Here is a 16966-nt window from a genome sequence, read left to right as displayed (position 1 = left end):
TGTATCTATGATGAACATGTAAAATCAAATATTCATTTCCACCTTTTATCTGAATTATGTCCGCCCTAATCTTATTACTCTGACGCAGAGGTTTCTAAACTTACTTTGTGAAGCTCCCCACACATCTCTTTTATTCGCTATGTCCTGTGAGTAGGCACTGCTGTGTCACATATTTCACAGAGCCTGCCTTCTGTACTACAGAGGTGCTGAGAAGAGGAGTTTCAGGAGGTGGAGTTAGTACAGGAATCCAGGTACCATGGGATATGTAGTTCTTAGAAATTGAAAGTAAACAGAGAACCAGAAAGGCATGCAGGGAATCCAGAAAGTAGTGGAAAGAGATGACAGGCAGCACGCATGACAAGAAAGGAGATTTTTCAAGTAGGCTTATATTGAATTGTCAAATATTTTTTTTGTATTGCTATTACAATGCTGATGTTATATAATGAAAGTTTGTGCTGTGACCAAAGATTTCCTTCAGGAGGTCCCTACTGATAATGATTGGATTATGTTATGGATACTTAAACTATATGTGAACCTTCACCTTGTAAAACAACCCACTCAGTTTAAAATAGAAATAAAATGCAAAACATTTCACATAACTGTTTTCCCTTTTGTATAGGTTAGGGGTGTCAAACTGAAGGCCCTCCAGCTTCTGCAAAACTACAAGTCCCATGATGCCTCTGCCTTTGGGAGTCATGCTTGTAACTGTAAATCTTGCAATGCCTCATGGGACTTGTAGTTTGGCAACAGCTGGAGGGCTCTGTTCTCAGCTGCATAAGGAGCTTAGAATGCTGTGGGGTGGAGAAACAGCAGAACACTGACCTTCCCAGTTAAAGGCTGTGCAGGAAAAGGAAGGGTGTCAGGACTAATCTGATCATTGGAGGAGAGCAGGTTGAATTCTGAACTGGTAACACTGTTCTCTCATGCCTAGTGTGGTCAGTTTTTCATAGGAAAACAGAGGGACTGGCAGGAACACCAGGAATTTTACACAAATCAAGCAATGCACAGAGAAGAGGATACTTTCTCAAACAAGTACGTGGCAGAGGCAGACTTATTTGGAAACTCGAGCACTGCCCGGGGGCCAGGGGTCAGTAGGGGGCCCCATGAGATGCCCTTGGTACCTTTTTCATAGGTTTTTTTTTTAGTTTGGGCAAGGACACAGGGGCCCCATGATCCCCTATTGCCCGGGGGCCCCATGAGTTGTCAGTCCGCCCCTTGTACGTGGTACAAACATTTAATCAGAATCTCATCAAGTCACACTGCAACTGCACTAGAAAATCACACTGAAAATCGGATCAAAATCGCAGTGCATTAGTGTGAACCTAGCATTAAGTCCTCTATTACTGTCTTCTACTTTGAAAATTATAAGTGTCAATCTGCATCAACATCCTAGACCTAAAGTTAATCCATGCTTGGTGCATGCAAAAGGCATCTGTGGGCATCCATGGGGAAAAATATCATTTGATAACTCAGTTAGTTCAGTATTTTATTGTTCCTTGTGTTTTTTTTATTGACTGCTGTATGCTATATATGCTTACATTCTGTTTACAGGATAGTGACTGAATGTTTAGGAAATGTAAAAGTAGCAGCTTGCTGGTATAGTCTTGGATGATTTCTTAATTCACATACATATTTTACATTCCTGCATGATCCTCATACTGCACATAACCCTTTATTTTCATTTAAATAGTTTTTTCAATACAGGTATGCAATATCAGATTGATAAAAATTATTGTGGTGGTTGTGTTTATATTTTACAAAACCTTGAATGTAAAGAAATTGTACATATAAATAGTATGTATTTTTGAGATATATGGCTATACTTTACTTTGGCTTTCAATTCAAATGGTCAAACTGATCTAAATGAGTGAAAAAAAAGCAATCCCACGCTTCTCTTTTAAAGTGGTTGTAAACCTCAGCCATGAAATATGAACAATGCATATCCCTCTATATTGTGTCTCAATTAGGAGCATTAAGTGTCATTTCCATCTGCTGCTTTGTTCCTCTGCTATCAGCATGAATCACATCTGACAAGTTTTCCTGACACCAGGAGAAAAAAGGTGACAGGGGAGGGATCTCCAGCAGATTGACAGCCTCAGCTCTGTTCCTGGGAGGTGTGTGGAGGTGTGTGTCCCTTACTTCCAATCAGTTGCCAGAGCACTCCTCACTAAGCTCTGAAGAGTGTAATTTTATCAAATCAGCACTTTGAACGGATGTAGAGAAGAGAAGACTGCAGATAGACAGGTACAACTTATGTAGGAGGATTTGTTTCATCCCTGTATATCACCTGAGGCCAGGCACTCCTTTGGATATATGTAAGAGTTTACAACCACTTTAATCCTTCACCTCCCTTATCTTGCACATCTGTACATTAACCTCTTCATCCCCTACTTCCTCTGTGTATGATCTGTATGCGTTGTATTTAGTGCACCATTACCAAGCTCCACGCTTTAACTCCCTCAATACCAGCATACTTCTTTATTTCCAAAACACTGGAGCTAACAATGTTTCTTGAAAGTGATCATTTTGGGGGGTTTCAAACTATCCTGACATTTTTATTTTACCAGGAAATTAAGGGAAATTATTTTTTCTTTATAATTTTATCTATTAAATACCACCAAAAGAAAGCTCTATCTGTTTAAAAAATTATATAAATATAATTTGGGTATTGTGCTGCATGACAGCATAATTATCAAAGCATCACAGCACTGCAAACTGCAGAAATGGCCTGGTAATGAAGGGCTATTACTGACTGGTACCTAAGTGGTTAAAAAGACTCTGTCGCATGACAAAATGACTGGTTTTCTTGTAAGGAACTGATAATCGCTTTCCCTGTGCCCCCCCCCCCCCCCATCAGAGCTGGGAGTCCTAACCTTGTGCAAGCTCTGTGTTAGATAGTGTCGGAGCTTACACAAGGTTAACCTCTTCCTCCTTCAGTTTGTAGGCCTGGGGATTTGCCACTCAGACTCAATCACTGCCTTTAAAAGCTTAGTTCACCTTTGAAAAAAAAAACTGCCTATGTTGGTAAGGGGTGGTTGCATGTAGGAAGGTTCAGTCTGCTTCCTTCACTGTAGGGGGTGCTCAACTACAGCAGTACTGCAGCCAGTGAGGAAGTTTTGAGAAACCTGGTTTCTCTATGGTTTCCTGGTCTCCTGAAGCAACATTCCAATTGGCTACACTACGTTCAGTTGACCTTGGTCAGCCATCTTGAGTCAACAGAGCCTTATTAGGTCACTGTACCCAGGTTTGGCATACATTCTGCCAAGTGGATAGTGCAGGGAAAGAGTTCCTGTCTGTCTGGGAAAGTGATTAGCTCTCAGGGAGTGATTCCAGATGAGTAGGGACAGGTGAGGGACATGCCAACCTACATCGGGATCCTCCCTATTGGGACCGGACCTGTCAGGCCATATTCCACCTTCTGAGACAGTCACTATCGGTGCATCAGAATCTGCTGCATTTTCAAGTTGTACGAAACTGTGAGCACCCCGTGTGATGCCTTCCAGCTGGGTCATTTCTTAAGTTGCAATTGTCTCTTAATACATGTTCTTGGTTTACTGTTGTATTGGATGTAGCCTTCCATGTGATTTAAAAAGATATACTCTTTATGTAAAAGTGTGTATGGTATTATCAGGGCAGAGACAAGGGGTGGGGAGGAGTGACAGCTGCCCTGGGCATAGCGGAGGAAGGGGAAAGAGAATGGACAAAAGGCATTAAACCCATTCTACAGCATGTATTATCAGTGGGGGAGGGGGTGCAGTTCCGCATCCTTGGGATAGATGAACTTGTCCCGGTATTGGGCATTAATATTAATATATATTCATTTTGATACATTATTTGTGGCCTTCTGTTTTCTCATCTTTTTATTTGGTAGTGATGCTTGTGTTGGACCTTGTACTAAAGCAGTTGTAAAGGCTTCAAGAAAGAAAGGTGGATGACCGCACACTAGAGCATGGAAAATCCAGAAGCTTTACTGCAGTAATCCATAAGTATAAAACATCACAGCCCCACAAGGCAAGGAACAAACATTTGTTGCTTGCCTGAATGGGTGTAATGTTTTATACTTATGGATTGCTTCAATAAAGTTTCTGGATTTTCCATGACTAGCATGCGGTCATCCACCTTTATTGATGTTTCTGCGGTTGTGAGCTGGGCTGGCAGCTTCCTGTATGGACTAGGGGGCTAGAGAAGAGGGGGATCAACCTGGAGCAGTACATCCCTACTTGTTGGACTGGTTGTAGAGGGTCGAATGTTTTTTTTTTCTAAAATAACAAACATGTTATAGATACCTGCTCTGTGCAATGGTATTTCACAGAGCAGCCTTGAACCTTCTCTTCTAGGGTCCCCCGCCGGTGATCTTGACTCCTTCTATTCTGTGTCTTCCACCATAGAAAACTACTTGTTATGGGGCAGATGTTTGGGCTCTCTCCTGAACTGGGCTATGTGCATCCATAGATACACACAGCGTGGCTTGCCCCTGCCCCTTCCTCACAGGATTTGATTGACAGCATCAGGAGCCAATGGCTCCTGCTGCTGTCTATGTGCCTGTGAGACACAGATGAGCACCGCTGCAGACAGGCAAAGCTCTGGATAGAGATAGGACTTAGGACAGTATATAGGGAGATGAGAGGGTGATACTAGAACTCAGACATTATTTTTCCTTAATGCAGGGAATGCATTAGGGGGGAAAATGTCTAGCCTTTAGAACCACTTAAGTGCAAATCTTTTCAGTTATTGCATTACAGATTCTACATGGTCTGCAAAGAATAAAGTGACACTGCCACTTAAAAAAAAAAAAATCAAATTGTATTCAGTTTTGGTGAACGCATGTACAACCCAGGGGCGGACTGACCATTTGGAAACTCGGGCACTGCCCGGGGTCAGTAGGAGGCCCCATGAGATGCCCCTGGTACCTTTTTCATAGGCTTTTTTGAACTTGGGCAAGGACACAGGGGCCCCATGATCCCTTATTGCCCGGGGGCCCCATGAGTTGTCAGTCTGCCCCTGAACCTTTACTATTGCAGATTTTAGCATTGCACTGCATGAGACTGACACCACTGTGCTTTCCTCTATGGTACATTTATCCTGTGAGAGCAGTTTACTAGAATTACATACCCATAAAATAAAGACCTGAATAAAAATGATATACAACTAATATTTGTAGGATTTGGGTTTTTTTTTTAACATAAATGGAGGTTTACATATGTTTCAAATAGTGCTATAGGAATAAACATATAAAGACAGATCTTAAATGGTTCAGGGATGTTGCAAAGCAATACACTATTTAATTGAAATTGCATCTACACATCTTTGAATTAAATAATAATAATAAATAAACACAGTACTAATTCATAAAAACCTAAAGCTGTGTTTCTGAAGCTTTGCTCTATGCAGCTATGCTATAGATTAAACACATGATTTTTCAAAGATGAATGAAGGACATTGTATTAAAACAGAGTTAACAGATGAATATATATAGAGGGCACTGTCTGAAAAGTGATGAAAAAGTACATACAATAATATTGATTACACAAATGAATGGTATGAAGGCTTAGAAAAAAAGACATTTTGTTGAGAGCAATGAAGGCCTTAATTACTGTCAGTGAACCAGAGCTGCAGAACGGATCTGAGACAGCATATTGTAAAATGGTGCTTAATGGCATTTGTCACTAACCTGTAAATGAAGTCCATGCTAAGCCTAGGCACTTACATCCTGGGTGCGCTGTGTCTCCTCTGCATCCTGCCCATAATCTGACTACAAAATATCCTTGTGGTATCCTGTGTCAAAGATAAGAGAAGAGCACGCCTCCTGTCTACACTTCATACTTCTTGGGATCTGCAGGATGCTGCAGCATTATAGCAAGGCAATGCTTATAGACATCCCACTCTAAAAGGGGAAAATATATAGACAACACATTCTGGCCACAACTAATAGATTCTGGGCAGGTTTACTGTGCGTTGTCAAGTGCTTCTTATAAAGGATATCATGCATGGTGGTCGTGCTAACATCAGTAGCACTAAGGTTACTGCCTTAAAGTGTTACTAAACCCCCGGACCCTGCACTCACTATATCTGGTCTCCCACAGTACACACAACATGGGAATGCAATTATTCTTGTAAATATAAACTGCTAAATACCTTTTCTCATCAGCAGTTAGACCAGTCTTGTGACTTCTCTCAGTGTTCAGCAGAGCACTGGTTAAAGCTTGTAGGAGAAGTTTTATTTTTGCTCTAGGAGGATGCAGAACCCCTGACATCTGTATGGAGAGTGCTGATTGGCCCTGTTCTGATCACATGCACTCTCGCAGGGGAAAAAAAAACCTCTCTGGTAATACACACCAAACTGAGCATGTGCAGACTGACTCCACACACAATATGTTTTATCAAGAGATAAGAGGGGGACACTGGAAGAAGGGGATGATCAGAGAAGATAGGATCAAACAGTGATTTTACACAATGTTGAGGATTAACCCCTTTGGGTTCCACAGTGAGTATAACAAGCATGCTTTACTGCAAATATATATATATATATATATATATATATATATATATATATATGTTACATCGAGTTTATATAGCGCCAAAGGGTTTGCTCAGTGCTGTACAATAGAGGGGGGGACAATACATGAAACAGTACAGCAACTACAAACAGCACACGAGGGGTTAGAGGGCCCTACTCTTTCGAGCAAATACAGAATGATTTTTACTGTTGTGGGTTTAGTAACACTTTAAAAAGTAAAAGATACCTGCCTTCAGATACCTGCCAATACCCTAAAGCTTGTAGGAGGAGTTCTCCTTCTGCTCTAGGCAGATGCAAAACCCCTGACTTCTGTCTGGTTAGTACTGATTGGCCCTGTGTTGATCACATGCAGTCTCCCAAGAAAAAAAAAAAACCTGTCTAGCAATACACACTAAACTGAGCATGTGCAGAATGGCTACAGTTCAGTCAGTCTTATCAGGAGATAAGACATGGACCTTTGAACAAGAGGAGAAGCAGAGAAGACAGGATCAAATGGCTTTTTTACACAATGCAGAGGATTAACCCCTTAGATTCCACAGTGAGTATAACAAGCATGCTTTACTGCAGCGGTCACTAAATGGTGAATCGCGGTCCGAGAATGGCCCCAGCAGTGCTTCCTTCTGGACCACCAGCCCACCAGCCTGCAATGACAGATCAGCCGCTGAGCAGGGCGGTCATCACGGCAAAATGACATCACGTGTGCACCCCTCCCCTTGCAGCTCACTGTCTCTCTGGCTCCTGCTCCCTGCCTGTACACAAGGATCCCGGCACAGCTCCTGTCTGCCCTCAAGATAGGGTGTAGTCTGACAAGGGCACTCTGATGGGTACATTGAATGTTAAAGGGTCATGCTGATGGGCACATTTAATGTTAAGATGCACAACATAGAATGTGCCCATCACAGTGTCCCTTAACATAATGATGGGGATACCTGATGTAACGGAGCACTCTGATGGGGACGACTGATGTAACGGAGCACTCTGATGGGGACGACTGATGTAACGGAGCACTCTGATGGGGACGACTGATGTAACGGAGCACTCTGATGGGGACGACTGATGTAACGGAGCACTCTGATGGGGACGACTGATGTAACGGAGCACTCTGATGGGGACGACTGATGTAACGGAGCACTCTGATGGGGACGACTGATGTAACGGAGCACTCTGATGGGGACGACTGATGTAACGGAGCACTCTGATGGGGACGACTGATGCAACGGAGAACTCTGATGGGGACGACTGATGTAACGGAGCACTCTGATGGGGACGACTGATGCAACGGAGCACTCTGATGGGGACGACTGATGTAACGGAGCACTCTGATGGGGACGACTGATGTAACGGAGAACTCTGATGGGGACGACTGATGTAACGGAGCACTCTGATGGGGACGACTGATGTAACGGAGCACTCTGATGGGGACGACTGATGTAACGGAGAACTCTGATGGGGACGACTGATGTAACGGAGAACTCTGATGGGGACGACTGATGTAACGGAGCACTCTGATGGGGACGACTGATGTAACGGAGCACTCTGATGGGGACGACTGATGTAACGGAGCACTCTGATGGGGACGACTGATGTAACGGAGCACTCTGATGGGGACGACTGATGTAACGGAGCACTCTGATGGGGACGACTGATGTAACGGAGCACTCTGATGGGGACGACTGATGTAACGGAGCACTCTGATGGGGACGACTGATGTAACGGAGCACTCTGATGGGGACGACTGATGTAACGGAGCACTCTGATGGGGACGACTGATGTAACGGAGCAATCTGATGGCGACGACTGATGTAACGGAGCACTCTGATGGGGACGACTGATGTAACGGAGCACTCTGATGGGGACGACTGATGTAACGGAGCACTCTGATGGGGGCGACTGATGTAACGGAGCACTCTGATGGGGACGACTGATGTAACGGAGCACTCTGATGGGGACGACTGATGTAACGGAGCACTCTGATGGGGACGACTGATGTAACGGAGCACTCTGATGGGGACCACTGATGTAACGGAGCACTCTGATGGGGACCACTGATGTAACGGAGCACTCTGATGGGGACCACTGATGTAACGGAGCACTCTGATGGGGGCGACTGATGTAACGGAGCACTCTGATGGGGACCACTGATGTAACGGAGCACTCTGATGGGGGCGACTGATGTAACGGAGCACTCTGATGGGGACGACTGATGTAACGGAGCACTCTGATGGGGACGACTGATGTAACGGAGCACTCTGATGGGGACGACTGATGTAACGGAGCACTCTGATGGGGACCACTGATGTAACGGAGCACTCTGATGGGGACGACTGATGTAACGGAGCACTCTGATGGGGACCACTGATGTAACGGAGCACTCTGATGGGGACGACTGATGTAACGGAGCACTCTGATGGGGACCACTGATGTAATGGAGCACTTTGATGGAGACAACTGGTGTGATGGGATTATATGATGTAAAGTTGCACTCTGATGGCGACACCTAATATAAGGGGGCACACTGATGGGCACACCCTAGTTATAAGAAACTTTTAGTGACCGGACCTCCTTGAATTTTAATTCAGTACCCCTGCTTTACCGCCTATACAGACTGATTTTACTGTTATGGGTTTAGTAACACTTTAAGTATTGGTTTTTAAATTCAGCTCTACTGATACGTACAGTATAAACATGGATTTGCAGACACATCCAGAATGAATATTGGAATTTAAGAAACTTTGAAATTGTTAAAGAAAAATTGTCACTGAAGCACCAGATATTTTGGGATGGTTTCACCAAAAAAAAAGAATGGCAGGGGGATTGCTTGAGAGGTGAGCATAAGTGGATCGGGGGATCAATTTACACTAACCAGGGCTGAAACTGGGGGGGGGGGGCAGGGGGAGCGTGTGCCCCGGGCACTACACTGAAAGGGGAGCCATAGCGGACAGAGCAATATCATTCCTCCTGTAGAGTCGGGAGAAGGTGCAGAGGGACTGTACAGTATGTTGGCAGGTGCTCAGAGAGGGAGCAGTAGGAGAGTGGGGCCAGTAAGAGGGGACAATGTTCAATCCTTACCAGAAGCGGACTGACAACTCATGGGGCCCCCAGGCAATAGGGGATCATGGGGCCCCTGTGTCCTTGCCCATACTCAAACCACACCCAAAAAAAGCCTATGAAAGGTACCAGGGGCATCTCCTAGGGTCCCCTTCTGACCCCGGGCCCTCGGGCAGTGCCCGAGTTCCCAAATGGTCAGTCCGCCCCTGATCCTTACTGAACATTGCCATCCACTTCAGAAGTGACACCATTGTGACTTTCCTTGAGTGCTGTAAAGATAATAGGAAAGAAAATTTTGCTGCAACATTTTAGATGGTTCCCATAATGTAAATAAACTGTTTCATATACATATTTGCTCCTTCCCCCTCTGATGGCTATATGTGTGTACTGTGCAGGGGCGGACTGACAACTCATGGGGCCCCCGGGCATTAGGGGATCCTGGGGCCCCTGTGTCCTTTCCCAAACTCAAAAAAGCCTATGAAAAAGGTACCAGGGGCATCTCATGGGGCCCCCTACTGACCCCCGGCCCTCGGGCAGTGCCCGAGTTTCCAAATGATCAGTCCGCCCCTGGTACTGTGTATTTCCCATTACACATCTCTCTGTGAAGTTGACTATTGCAGAGGCAACCTGCAAAAACAGCAAGAAATAGAGACTTGATCCTTTTGTTAGGTGTAATAATTCATCAATCATTTTAATTTATCATATTAAATCTATAAATGTAAATGTTTTTATTTTTCTCTAGTCTTACATTTATATGTATATGCTATTTTGCACTGATAAAGGTGGTGCATGTATCCCTGAAATGTGCTAGCTACTCTCATTTTCTCAGTAAAGCAAATTTAACGCGATTGAAAAAGGCTGAAGATTTTAACCTTCTTGCATTCTATGCATGAAGGTAAAAAGTCTTCAGTGTGCAGTTCCTTCGCAGCCCCCCATTGTCCCCTCTTACTGGCCAAGGCTTTCCAGGTTCTCTCCCTCCCCATTGGTTGAGACACAGCAGTGGGAGCCACTGTCACTCACAGCCAGTAAGAAGGGAGCAGGGGGCGGGACTGAGCCAAACTCTATGTGTTCTATAGGCACACAGAGCCAGCTCGGGAGCAAGCACACATGAGTGCACCCACAGCAAGCAGGATGCTGTGGGGGCACTAAACAGGGGGAAGGGGCCAGAAGCACTGGTGGGAAACCCAAGAAGAGGAGGATTGGGGCTGCTCTGTGCAAAACCATTGCACAGAGCAGGTAAGTATGACATGTTTGTTATTCAACTTGTAGAAAATTTAACTGGATGACTTGCAGATGAAATTTTATTATATCATATCAAAACCAACACAAAGTTTGTGCATAATGCGGTATATATATTTGGGAAACACCATTATTTTTATGTATAAAACCATACATCATTTAAGTGTGCCTATAATATAAATATTGCATATGATTTAAAGTAGTCCCTTCAGCCCCAAATCCAACAACAATCCAAATCTAGCAGACTTCACCTCTGAAAGATTTTCAAAGTATACCCCTTCTCAACCAATGAAACTAACAAGCTACTCATTCACTCCTTTGTTCTCTCTCGCCTCGACGTTTGCAACTCCCTTCTCATAGGCTTACCTCTACAGCCAACCCTAACATTTGGGCCTTTACACAACATGTGTGCTAAGCAATTTTGGACACCTCTTGGGGAGAAATGCCCACGTCCAGTTTGACACATTCACAGCAATGAGCCTTAACGTATCTTTTAAACAATGAACAAATTGTTATTAAAGTGGAGTTTCACCTGAAAAATAAAAAATAACAGCAGCTATAAAAACTGTAGCTGCTGGCTCTTAAAATACAGACACTTACCTGTCCCTTGGTCCAGCGGTGTCCTCACCATCGTTGGTTTCACCAGCCGTCTTTTCTCCCTGGCGCGGCAACTTCAGTGTGTGCACCCGGTTGTGACAGCTTGCGGCTTCACAGCCGGGTGCCCACTGCGCATGCGCAAAAAGCACTACGCTTTGTGAATGGCCCAATTTCCACTTCCGATCACCTAGGCGATCTGTCTAGGCAATCACCTAGGTCTCTGTCAATTTGGGTACCCCCCCCCCCGCTCCCCAAAGGTGCCAATCCTTAATGGGGAGCGTGGGACAAAGGCTTAAAGCGGAACTTCCCCTTTTAGGTGGAGCTCCGCTTTAATCCCTCTGATAAAGGAGGAAACATTGTAGTGATGGATCTTGACCAATGCGAGCTTATGGCAATTAATATTTTAAGTAATCGAGCCTGGTATAAGTTAATACCCTCGAGCCGAGTCAGTTCCATGGTCATTGAATACAGTCATCATCAACCAGGCCTACTGTCAGGGGATTATAGACAAGCGCACATACAATTTTCTGAGTGTCAAAAATCCTAAAACTACCACTCTATATGCATTGCCCAAGGTTCACAAGAACACTAAACACCCCCAGGTTGTCCGATAGTATCTGGTAGAGGATGTCTTACAGAAAAGGTGAGTCAATTGATTGATGAGTATTTGTATCCACATGTCATTTCTTTAACATCTTATGTTAAGAACACTACTGATTTGTTAAAAACCCTGGATGACATACATATCTCAGAGGGAACATTGCTAGTTGCTGTGGATGTTGAGGCCCTGTACAATTCTATCCCACATGATTTGGGGATAACAGTAGTTGAACAATTTCTGTCAGAAAGAGGCCATTCTACTTACCAATACAATCCATTTGTTTTAGAACTTCTACGGTTCATTTTGACACATAACATTTTCCTATTCAAGCGCTCCCTCTACCTCCAGGTGCAGGGTGTAGCTATGGGGACCCATTGTGCTCCCTCATATGCGAACCTGTACCTGGGTGGGAGCATCAGCTTTTTTCAAGAGAGGATTTGCAGGATGATATAGGGAAAATAATCACCTGGCATTGTTTTATCGATGATTTCCTCTTCATTTGGGGAGGCACCTAACCCAAATCGTTGATATCGAGCATTCCATATAGCCAGTATCTAAGAATCAAACGGAATTGTTCTAACTTCATGGATTTTGTAAATGAAGCCAAAGCCTTACAGACGAGCCTCTTGCAATGGGGTTACAAAGGTCTTGTTTAAAGAAAGCCTACAAACGAGTTAAAGACCTAAACAGGTCCCAACAAATTTATCAATCAAAATTTAGATATTTCCTTCTACCACCAGAGTTAAAATTCTCTTTACAGGTCAAGAGCAGTTGGTGCATGATATTTTAGGTAACTTTTGGTATGTATTTGTCGCAGGGAGATGATACGGTTTCCAAATACATTAGCTCTGCACCACAGATTACATTTCGCAGATCTAGATCCTTGAAGGATTAATTGGTACAGAGTCATTATGTAAGAAAGGATTTGCCCAAACCTAAACAATTATGCACATCGCCTTGTGGAAAATGCAATGTCTGCTGGTATTTGTTAAAAGCCACTGCAGTAAATTTACATAATGGACATGTATACTCACCAAGATGTTCAGTAAATTGTCAAACTATGGGTGTTGTATATCTGATATTATGTGATTGTAGGACATTCTATGTGGGTAAACCCAAGCAGATGTTTTTTCAATGCATCCATGATCATAAATCCTTAATCATCAAAAAAGACCGGAAACTCCTACTAGCAGACATGTAGGTCTTTATCACAACTATGACCTATCCAAAATAATTTTTTTGCACTAGAACACATCCCCATCCATGAGAGAGGTGGGGATGGGGATCGTCTTTTATTGTAGCGTGAAACTAAGTGGATTTTCATCCTGCAAGCTACCAAACTTCCAGGTTTAAATTACTCTATAAGTTTCAAATCCTTTTTATAGTTTAGAATCCCTGTTGGATTTGATCCCAATAATGGCCATCTATCAATGTTTCTATTTATTCTTTGTTTTAAATAGCTAGGTATGCATATTGCATTATTGTAATTATTGAAGGGCACTTTGTTCCAATCTAACCATTAATATATGACATTGTATAGCCATTAATAAATATTTTATTACATTGTTTGTAGCCCGGAAATATGAAGCTTGGATGGTTGGATGGATGGTCCTTAGGAGGTCTATTCTGCCTTTCATATGCAACCTAGATGTGCTGGTTACTATTCAGTATAGAAATATGTTATCTGTCCCCTAGATGGCAGTTCAATTGTGTTTAAGAGCCCAAATGAAGTTAAGCAAGTATTGACCTATTGGTTTAGTGTTTACTGATGCGCATTGTTTGCTTTTTTCCCACTATGCGGTGGCACTATGTTGGTAGCTGTCATCTCTATTGTGCTATGTTGTGGCGGTTCATCCATGTTGGTTGGCGCTGTGTAGATGGTTGGCGGAAGTGACTTCTTACGTCCGAGCCGTATCATGATGTCATCGGTGTCGTGACAGCAGGAGAGGCTCACATATACATGAGCCAGTTTGGCCTTAAAGTTTGTTGGTTGATGGGGAGGTGGTGTTGTGGTGCTGGTGCAACGTTGGTGAGACTTTGGAGATACATTTTGGAGCCTATGGCTGGTACTGTTTATTTTGGGTCTCCTATTATTATCCTCCTATTCCTTGTTGTCTTTATTCATTAGCATGTGTTTTCCTATTTGAGAATTGGTCCATTGTATAATGCGCATTTGACTGTTGCCACCTTCCCTTCGGTGTTCCAAATTGTTCTGATTGAGGTAAGCTCAGTAGTTATTCTTATTATGAATATTATGCTACTGGCAGGGATAGTGGTCACCTTTTTTGTTCCATTGTATCTTATATTTATATTTGAGTACCCAATTTGGGACCTGTGTTTCTCGGTCTTTTTTCCAATGTAACGCTATCAAACGTGACGATAACAACTGTGTATGCTGACCATTCAATCTGTGGTGTCTATTCTATTTCCTAAAGGTATATTTTTCTTACCTTAATTTTCTGAGCATTTTTTTGGAAACTTTCAGTGGTAGTTGATGCTTTTATATTTTTTAATATCCAGCTTGTGAGCTCCTCTACCAACCATCTGAGGCGCCTTTCTGTCTGGGCTTATATGAGGACTTTATGTTCTATCTAATTGCACCATAATTGCTCTGTATATTATCTGTTCACTTGAGCCATCTATGAATTATTTGGTAAGTTGCCCTTCAGTCATTTCTAAGATATTTATATGATGTATAGCACATGTAACTTGCAGTGATCTAAATTTGTTTTACCATTGACCTGTGTACTAAGGGTATTTAATTAGTTGACATATTGTGTAATCAACATGATTTGTTGTTGTAGGTGTTATATTTAATATCTCCTAAAGAAGCCTGAAACATGCTAAACCTGTTGAGAAATATTGCACTGGATACATGTTACTGAACAACTATAGCCATTAAGTTTGGGATACTCAAATGTATTTCTTTTAACATGAGATTTTTTATTTATGAAAATAAACATGGTGACTTTTAGCTTATATATTTTTTTCTATTATTTATGGCACCTTCAAAGTCCTGTTTACTTTCCTTTTGATATGAGGAGTTCATTTTCTTCCTCTTTTTCTTCCTTTGTATCTTTTCCTTTCTTCTCTTGGCATTACCTCTGCAGTGGCTATCACCCCTTCTGTCTATCATGAATGCTACTGCCAGAGTCTTCTACTTTGCCAACTGCTCAGTGTCTGCCAGCCCTCTCTGCCAATCCCTTCTCTGGCTTCCAATTGCCCAACCAATAAACAATAAAATACTAACAGTATCATACAAAGCCATCCAAAACTCTGCCTCCAGCTACTGTACGTCACCAATTGTGTCTCAAAGTATTGACCAAACCATCCTCTCCGCAGTTCCCAAGACTTCCTGCTCTCTACCCCTCCTGCCAATCTTGCCTCCAGGACGTCTTCTCATCCTTTGGAACTCCCTACCCCAGTCTTTCAAGCTATCTCTTACTCTGTCAACCTTTATGTGATCCCTGAAAACTAATTTCTTCAGGAAACCTATCCCCCCCTCTGCGTAACAAGTGATCTTTTTTTTATTTGTCAACTCATCCCCAAACTGTTATTACTTTTTTACCACTTATTCCTCCCTAATAGATTGTAAGCTTGAACAGTAGGACTCTCCTAATGAGCAGAGCAGCAGTAGGGCTTTCCTAACCCTCTTGTCTTGAATTGTATTGTAACTGTCCTGTCTACCTTTACATTGCAAGGCGCTGTGCAAACTGTTATTGCTATATAGATCCTGTAACATAACCATATGCTCAACCTGAATCCATGAGAAAGTTCACTCACTGTTAATACAACTTTGTTCTAAAAAAATCAGCTCTATAAGAGACTTTAGCTCAGATAAAACAAAATAATCTTTTCCCTGTTAAGAGCATAATGTGTTAGTGTGCATCTCATGCTAGCACATTATGAAAGACTTACCTGAAAACAAAGCCCTCCAGTAGGGCTTCCATCTTCACCCAGTCTTCCTTCCGGGTTTGCATGATGTCACTTCTGCGCATGCATCCGGGAGTCTTGGCTGCACTCTCAATGGATGGCACCCTGACCATTGACTGCGCAGTACACATGCGTTGGTGACATCACCAGCACTGCTAAAGTAAATATCTCCTAAATGGTGCACGTTTTGGAAGTATTTACTGTACCTACAGGTAAGCCTTATTATAGGCTTACCGGTAGGTATAAATACACAAACAGGACTTTACTATCACTTTAAGACCTGCTATACCCTTAGGCAAACTTATAAAAATAAATTATATGCTAATGATATCTTTTAGAACAGAGCTGTCCAATCCGTGGCCATGAACGAGACCCAATACAAAATTGTAAACTTACTTAAAAATGTTGATGTTTTGGGGGACGTTTTTGCAAAAATGCATTTACACTTGGAGAACACATGCAGCCAAATAAAAATTTGACTCTTTAGTGGACTTTTATAAGTTTTATCTTCCCAATTAAAAATATCCCACTCTTCACAATCACACCTTATTCATGTTATCAGTTTTTGACAGCACCTGTACTTGTGAGCAACTATGTTCAAGGATGAAGTACACAAAGGGAAAAATTAGAACTAAAATATCTGAGGAGCACCATGAGAATTCATTGGAGAATTGCTACTACATCCATTGAACTAGATCTTGATGCGCTAGTTTATCAAAAATAGTGTCAAATATCACACTAGTTTTATGTTGCCTTTACTTTTATAATAAAAATTATTAAAAAATTAAGTTTTATTACTTAGATAGGTACTTTATATATATGTAACACTCAAACTGACAGACTAACCCACATTGGGCCCTCAGGTACTGGTGGCTGGGTTTAATTCTGAAAGGGGAAGAGCTCTGTGAAAGGATGGGTCAATGTTCCTTCAAACTGTAATGTTCAATCTACTGTGTGCATGATGGGGTCCTAGTTGGTGCACATAAAGATTGAAATCTCTCTTGATGCAAGTGTAGGAGTTCTCCAAAGAG

At 42.6% G+C, this 16966-nt stretch overlaps 2 protein-coding genes across 25 annotated transcripts in view; one reads left to right on the top strand and one right to left on the bottom strand.

Moving 5' to 3' along the window:
• The window catches only part of LOC149461273 (uncharacterized), a 128963-nt gene extending 123067 nt beyond the window's left edge, over positions 1-5896 (bottom strand). For 3 of the 23 annotated variants that reach the window (XR_016312902.1, XR_016312912.1, XR_016312907.1), the window contains exon 1: positions 5672-5893. The gene's annotated coding sequence lies outside the window, so the exon portion shown is untranslated. Of the gene's footprint in view, positions 1-5671 lie in introns of all 23 variants that reach the window. The other 20 variants (XR_016312899.1, XR_016312897.1, XR_016312909.1 and 17 more) reach the window with 14 other exon arrangements.
• Positions 1-16966, top strand: part of LOC149461272 (FXYD domain-containing ion transport regulator 6-like) — a 111360-nt gene that overhangs the window by 64290 nt on the left and 30104 nt on the right. The gene's annotated exons all lie outside the window — the stretch shown is intronic.

The sequence above is a fragment of the Staurois parvus genome, unplaced genomic scaffold (assembly GCF_062004578.1).
Source record: "Staurois parvus isolate SC_StPar_1 unplaced genomic scaffold, SC_StPar_1.0 ptg000207l, whole genome shotgun sequence".
NCBI lineage: Eukaryota > Metazoa > Chordata > Amphibia > Anura > Ranidae > Staurois > Staurois parvus.
This window is presented reverse-complemented; position numbering and strand designations above follow the sequence as displayed.